General features: G+C 48.6%; 5 non-coding genes across 5 annotated transcripts; all 5 read left to right on the top strand.

The window, feature by feature from the left end:
• The first annotated feature begins 164 nt into the window (after positions 1–164).
• TRNAD-GUC (transfer RNA aspartic acid (anticodon GUC)) lies at positions 165–236 on the top strand. The gene has a single exon. It is a non-coding gene; the product is annotated as a tRNA-Asp (tRNA).
• A 2438-nt stretch (positions 237–2674) lies between these two features.
• On the top strand, positions 2675–2746 carry TRNAD-GUC (transfer RNA aspartic acid (anticodon GUC)). The gene has a single exon. It is a non-coding gene; the product is annotated as a tRNA-Asp (tRNA).
• A 764-nt stretch (positions 2747–3510) lies between these two features.
• On the top strand, positions 3511–3582 carry TRNAD-GUC (transfer RNA aspartic acid (anticodon GUC)). Its single transcript has one exon. It is a non-coding gene; the product is annotated as a tRNA-Asp (tRNA).
• Positions 3583–4346: 764 nt separating this feature from the next.
• Positions 4347–4418, top strand: TRNAD-GUC (transfer RNA aspartic acid (anticodon GUC)). Its single transcript has one exon. It is a non-coding gene; the product is annotated as a tRNA-Asp (tRNA).
• Positions 4419–6853: 2435 nt separating this feature from the next.
• TRNAD-GUC (transfer RNA aspartic acid (anticodon GUC)) lies at positions 6854–6925 on the top strand. The gene has a single exon. It is a non-coding gene; the product is annotated as a tRNA-Asp (tRNA).
• The last annotated feature ends 338 nt before the right edge of the window (positions 6926–7263 follow it).

Below are 7263 nucleotides of genomic sequence, written 5' to 3'. Positions count from 1 at the left end.
TCAATGACTAAATCCAATGCAATTTGCTATTAACCGCTGCCACATGTGTGTTTTTTCCTTCACCCTTCCATTTCAGTGGCGCAATGAAATAGATCATTCCTTTCCGGTCGGTCGCGGAAACCTCATCTTTGGCTGGAGCGCAATCGGCACGGCGGTCAGCTTTTTCCTCGTTAGTATAGTGGTGAGTATCCCCGCCTGTCACGCGGGAGACCGGGGTTCGATTCCCCGACGGGGAATGCTTCCTCTTTTTCTCTCCTCAGCCTTGCTTTCTCTGGAACTCTTTCCCAGGATCCTCTTCATCGTTGCCACTTTGACCTAGCCCATCCATGGCAGTACAGCTTCCTGTTTGACACCAAAAAAGCATTTCGGGCTTCCTAGCATCTCGCACATGTCACCTCGACAATGCCGGGCTATCTTTCCCTTCATTTCGCCTTCCAAACACAGCTTGGTCCCCAGGAATGACACGCCACACCCACTTTTCCTTTGGGGAAAAGAAGGTTAATTTTGTCCAACTTCAGTTTCCTTTCCATGGACTTCGCCATTCAAATGACTCAAGATATCATCTGTAGAAGCGCCAATCTTGTCACCAAAGATCCAGTAGCCAAAGGAAGGCTTGAAGTCTTTCTTGAAAAATCCATGCAATCCAGTGTGATGAGATGGCACGGGAATCCACCATCATCTGCAGAAGTTTCCTTTTCTTTTTGGCAGAAAGTCTCAGGGCGTGCAAACGGCGAAACTTTTACAGATCCCAAGAGTCGACCCATCTGTCCCAAGACTGCCGTATCTTTGCCGCCACCTTTTTTTCCCAGATGTCGCCTCCTTTTGAGAAAAAAAGGTCAATGACTAAATCCAATGCAATTTGCTATTAACCGCTGCCACATGTGTGTTTTTTCCTTCACCCTTCCATTTCAGTGGCGCAATGAAATAGATCATTCCTTTCCGGTCGGTCGCGGAAACCTCATCTTCGGCTGGAGCGCAATCGGCGTGGCGGTCAGCTTCTTCCTCGTTAGTATAGTGGTGAGTATCCCCACCTGTCACGCGGGAGACCGGGGTTCGATTCCCCGACGGGGAGTGCTTCCTCTTTTTCTCTCCTCAGCCTTGCTTTCTCTGGAACTCTTTCCCAGGATCCTCTTCATCGTTGCCACTTTGACCTAGCCCATCCATGGCAGTACAGCTTCCTGTTTGACACCAAAAAAGCATTTCGGGCTTCCTAGCATCTCGCACATGTCACCTCGACAATGCCGGGCTATCTTTCCCTTCATTTCGCCTTTACAAACACAGCTTGGTCCCCAGGAATGACACGCCACACCCACTTTTCCTTTGGGGAAAAGAAGGTTAATTTTGTCCAACTTCAGTTTCCTTTCCATGGACTTCGCCATTCAAATGACTCAAGATATCATCTGTAGAAGCGCCAATCTTGTCACCAAAGATCCAGTAGCCAAAGGAAGGCTTGAAGTCTTTCTTGAAAAATCCATGCAATCCAGTGTGATGAGATGGCGCGGGAATCCACCATCATCTGCAGAAGTTTCCTTTTCTTTTTGGCAGAAAGTCTCAGGGCGTGCAAACGGCCAAACTTCTACAGATCCCAAGAGTCGACCCATCTGTCCCAAGACTGCCGTATCTTTGCCGCCACCTTTTTTTCCCAGATGTCGCCTCCTTTTGAGAAAAAAAGGTCAATGACTAAATCCAATGCAACTTGCTATTAACCGCTGCCACATGTGTGTTTTTTCCTTCACCCTTCCATTTCAGTGGCGCAATGAAATAGATCATTTTCTTTCCGGTCGGTCGCGGAAACCTCATCTTCGGCTGGAGCGCAATCGGCACAGCGGTCAGCTTCTTCCTCGTTAGTATAGTGGTGAGTATCCCCGCCTGTCACGCGGGAGACCGGGGTTCGATTCCCCAACGGGGAGTGCTTCCTCTTTTTCTCTCCTCAGCCTTGCTTTCTCTGGAACTCTTTCCCAGGATCCTCTTCATCGTTGCCACTTTGACCTAGCCCATCCATGGCAGTATAGCTTCCTGTTTGACACCAAAAAAGCATTTTGGGCTTCCTAGCATCTCGCACATGTCACCTCGACAATGCCGGGCTATCTTTCCCTTCATTTCGCCTTCCAAACACAGCTTGGTCCCTAGGAATGACACGCCACACCCACTTTTCCTTTGGGGAAAAGAAGGTTAATTTTGTCCAACTTCAGTTTCTTTTCCATGGACTACGCCATTCAAATGACTTAAGATATCATCTGTAGAAGCGCCAATCTTGTCACCAAAGATCCAGTAGCCAAAGGAAGGCTTGAAGTCTTTCTTGAAAAATCCATGCAATCCAGTGTGATGAGATGGCACGGGAATCCACCATCATCTGCAGAAGTTTCCTTTTCTTTTTGGCAGAAAGTCTCAGGGCGTGCAAACGGCCAAACTTCTACAGATCCCAAGAGTCGACCCATCTGTCCCAAGACTGCTGTATCTTTGCCGCCACCTTTTTTTCCCAGATGTCGCCTCCTTTTGAGAAAAAAAGGTCAATGACTAAATCCAATGCAATTTGCTATTAACCGCTGCCACATGTGTGTTTTTTCCTTCACCCTTCCATTTCAGTGGCGCAATGAAATAGATCATTCCTTTCCGGTCGGTCGCGGAAACCTCATCTTCAGCTGGAGCGCAATCGGCGCGGCCGTCACCTTCTTCCTCGTTAGTATAGTGGTGAGTATCCCCGCCTGTCACGCGGGAGACCGGGGTTCGATTCCCCGACGGGGAGTGCTTCCTCTTTTTCTCTCCTCAGCCTTGCTTTCTCTGGAACTCTTTCCCAGGATCCTCTTCATCGTTGCCACTTTGACCTAGCCCATCCATGGCAGTACAGCTTCCTGTTTGACACCAAAAAAGCATTTCGGGCTTCCTAGCATCTCGCACATGTCACCTCGACAATGCCGGGCTATCTTTCCCTTCATTTCGCCTTCCAAACACAGCTTGGTCCCCAGGAATGACACGCCACACCCACTTTTCCTTTGGGGAAAAGAAGGTTAATTTTGTCCAACTTCAGTTTCCTTTCCATGGACTTCGCCATTCAAATGACTCAAGATATCATCTGTAGAAGCGCCAATCTTGTCACCAAAGATCCAGTAGCCAAAGGAAGGCTTGAAGTCTTTCTTGAAAAATCCATGCAATCCAGTGTGATGAGATGGCACGGGAATCCACCATCATCTGCAGAAGTTTCCTTTTCTTTTTGGCAGAAAGTCTCAGGGCGTGCAAACGGCCAAACTTCTACAAATCCCAAGAGTCGACCCATCTGTCCCAAGACTGCCGTATCTTTGCCGCCACCTTTTTTTCCCAGATGTCGCCTCCTTTTGAGAAAAAAAGGTCAATGACTAAATCCAATGCAATTTGCTATTAACCGCTGCCACATGTGTGTTTTTTCCTTCACCCTTCCATTTCAGTGGCGCAATGAAATAGATCATTCCTTTCCGGTCGGTCGCGGAAACCTCATCTTTGGCTGGAGCGCAATCGGCATGGCGGTCAGCTTTTTCCTCGTTAGTATAGTGGTGAGTATCCCCGCCTGTCACGCGGGAGACCGGGGTTCGATTCCCCGACGGGGAGTGCTTCCTCTTTTTCTCTCCTCAGCCTTGCTTTCTCTGGAACTCTTTCCCAGGATCCTCTTCATCGTTGCCACTTTGACCTAGCCCATCCATGGCAGTACAGCTTCCTGTTTGACACCAAAAAAGCATTTCGGGCTTCCTAGCATCTCGCACATGTCACCTCGACAATGCCGGGCTATCTTTCCCTTCATTTCGCCTTCCAAACACAGCTTGGTCCCCAGGAATGACACGCCACACCCACTTTTCCTTTGGGGAAAAGAAGGTTAATTTTGTCCAACTTCAGTTTCCTTTCCATGGACTTCGCCATTCAAATGACTCAAGATATCATCTGTAGAAGCGCCAATCTTGTCACCAAAGATCCAGTAGCCAAAGGAAGGCTTGAAGTCTTTCTTGAAAAATCCATGCAATCCAGTGTGATGAGATGGCACGGGAATCCACCATCATCTGCAGAAGTTTCCTTTTCTTTTTGGCAGAAAGTCTCAGGGCGTGCAAACGGCCAAACTTCTACAGATCCCAAGAGTCGACCCATCTGTCCCAAGACTGCCGTATCTTTGCCGCCACCTTTTTTTCCCAGATGTCGCCTCCTTTTGAGAAAAAAAGGTCAATGACTAAATCCAATGCAATTTGCTATTAACCGCTGCCACATGTGTGTTTTTTCCTTCACCCTTCCATTTCAGTGGCGCAATGAAATAGACCATTCCTTTCCGGTCGGTCGCAGAAACCTCATCTTTGGCTGGAGCGCAATCGGCACGGCGGTCAGCTTTTTCCTCGTTAGTATAGTGGTGAGTATCCCCGCCTGTCACGCGGGAGACCGGGGTTCGATTCCCCGACGGGGAGTGCTTCCTCTTTTTCTCTCCTCAGCCTTGCTTTCTCTGGAACTCTTTCCCAGGATCCTCTTCATCGTTGCCACTTTGACCTAGCCCATCCATGGCAGTACAGCTTCCTGTTTGACACCAAAAAAGCATTTCGGGCTTCCTAGCATCTCGCACATGTCACCTCGACAATGCCGGGCTATCTTTCCCTTCATTTCGCCTTCCAAACACAGCTTGGTCCCCAGGAATGACACGCCACACCCACTTTTCCTTTGGGGAAAAGAAGGTTAATTTTGTCCAACTTCAGTTTCCTTTCCATGGACTTCGCCATTCAAATGACTTAAGATATCATCTGTAGAAGCGCCAATCTTGTCACCAAAGATCCAGTAGCCAAAGGAAGGCTTGAAGTCTTTCTTGAAAAATCCATGCAATCCAGTGTGATGAGATGGCACGGGAATCCACCATCATCTGCAGAAGTTTCCTTTTCTTTTTGGCAGAAAGTCTCAGGGCGTGCAAACGGCCAAACTTTTACAGATCCCAAGAGTCGACCCATCTGTCCCAAGACTGCCGTATCTTTGCCGCCACCTTTTTTTCCCAGATGTCGCCTCCTTTTGAGAAAAAAAGGTCAATGACTAAATCCAATGCAATTTGCTATTAACCGCTGCCACATGTGTGTTTTTTCCTTCACCCTTCCATTTCAGTGGCGCAATGAAATAGATCATTCCTTTCCGGTCGGTCGCGGAAACCACATCTTCGGCTGGAGCGCAATCGGCGTGGCGGTCAGCTTCTTCCTCGTTAGTATAGTGGTGAGTATCCCCGCCTGTCACGCGGGAGACCGGGTTTCGATTCCCCGACGGGGAGTGCATCCTCTTTTTCTCTCCTCAGCCTTGCTTTCTCTGGAACTCTTTCCCAGGATCCTCTTCATCGTTGCCACTTTGACCTAGCCCATCCATGGCAGTACAGCTTCCTGTTTGACACCAAAAAAGCATTTTGGGCTTCCTAGCATCTCGCACATGTCACCTCGACAATGCCGGGCTATCTTTCCCTTCATTTCGCCTTCCAAACACAGCTTGGTCCCCAGGAATGACACGCCACACCCACTTTTCCTTTGGGGAAAAGAAGGTTAATTTTGTCCAACTTCAGTTTCCTTTCCATGGACTTCGCCATTCAAATGACTCAAGATATCATCTGTAGAAGCGCCAATCTTGTCACCAAAGATCCAGTAGCCAAAGGAAGGCTTGAAGTCTTTCTTGAAAAATCCATGCAATCCAGTGTGATGAGATGGCGCGGGAATCCACCATCATCTGCAGAAGTTTCCTTTTCTTTTTGGCAGAAAGTCTCAGGGCGTGCAAACGGCCAAACTTCTACAGATCCCAAGAGTCGACCCATCTGTCCCAAGACTGCCGTATCTTTGCCGCCACCTTTTTTTCCCAGATGTCGCCTCCTTTTGAGAAAAAAAGGTCAATGACTAAATCCAATGCAATTTGCTATTAACCGCTGCCACATGTGTGTTTTTTCCTTCACCCTTCCATTTCAGTGGCGCAATGAAATAGATCATTCCTTTCCGGTCGGTCGCGGAAACCTCATCTTCGGCTGGAGCGCAATCGGCGCGGCGGTCAGCTTCTTTCTCGTTAGTATAGTGGTGAGTATCCCCGCCTGTCACGCGGGAGACCGGGGTTCGATTCCCCGACGGGGAGTGCTTCCTCTTTTTCTCTCCTCAGCCTTGCTTTCTCTGGAACTCTTTCCCAGGATCCTCTTCATCGTTGCCACTTTGACTAGCCCATCCATGGCCGTACAGCTTCCTGTTTGACACCAAAAAAGCATTTCGGGCTTCCTAGCATCTCGCACATGTCACCTCGACAATGCCGGGCTATCTTTCCCTTCATTTCGCCTTCCAAACACAGCTTGGTCCCCAGGAATGACACACCACACCCACTTTTCCTTTGGGGAAAAGAAGGTTAATTTTGTCCAACTTCAGTTTCCTTTCCATGGACTTCGCCATTCAAATGACTCAAGATATCATCTGTAGAAGCGCCAATCTTGTCACCAAAGATCCAGTAGCCAAAGGAAGGCTTGAAGTCTTTCTTGAAAAATCCATGCAATCCAGTGTGATGAGATGGCACGGGAATCCACCATCATCTGCAGAAGTTTCCTTTTCTTTTTGGCAGAAAGTCTCAGGGCGTGCAAACGGCCAAACTTCTACAGATCCCAAGAGTCGACCCATCTGTCCCAAGACTGCCGTATCTTTGCCGCCACCTTTTTTTCCCAGATGTCGCCTCCTTTTGAGAAAAAAAGGTCAATGACTAAATCCAATGCAATTTGCTATTAACCGCTGCCACATGTGTGTTTTTTCCTTCACCCTTCCATTTCAGTGGCGCAATGAAATAGATCATTCCTTTCCGGTCGGTCGCGGAAACCTCATCTTTGGCTGGAGCGCAATCGGCATGGCAGTCAGCTTTTTCCTCGTTAGTATAGTGGTGAGTATCCCCGCCTGTCACGCGGGAGACCGGGGTTCGATTCCCCGACGGGGAGTGCTTCCTCTTTTTCTCTCCTCAGCCTTGCTTTCTCTGGAACTCTTTCCCAGGATCCTCTTCATCGTTGCCACTTTGACCTAGCCCATCCATGGCAGTACAGCTTCCTGTTTGACACCAAAAAAGCATTTCGGGCTTCCTAGCATCTCGCACATGTCACCTCGACAATGCCGGGCTATCTTTCCCTTCATTTCGCCTTCCAAACACAGCTTGGTCCCCAGGAATGACACGCCACACCCACTTTTCCTTTGGGGAAAAGAAGGTTAATTTTGTCCAACTTCAGTTTCCTTTCCATGGACTTCGCCATTCAAATGACTCAAGATATCATCTGTAGAAGCG

This window comes from Leptodactylus fuscus, chromosome 7 (assembly GCF_031893055.1).
Source record: "Leptodactylus fuscus isolate aLepFus1 chromosome 7, aLepFus1.hap2, whole genome shotgun sequence".
In the NCBI taxonomy this organism is placed as follows: domain Eukaryota; kingdom Metazoa; phylum Chordata; class Amphibia; order Anura; family Leptodactylidae; genus Leptodactylus; species Leptodactylus fuscus.
This window is presented reverse-complemented; position numbering and strand designations above follow the sequence as displayed.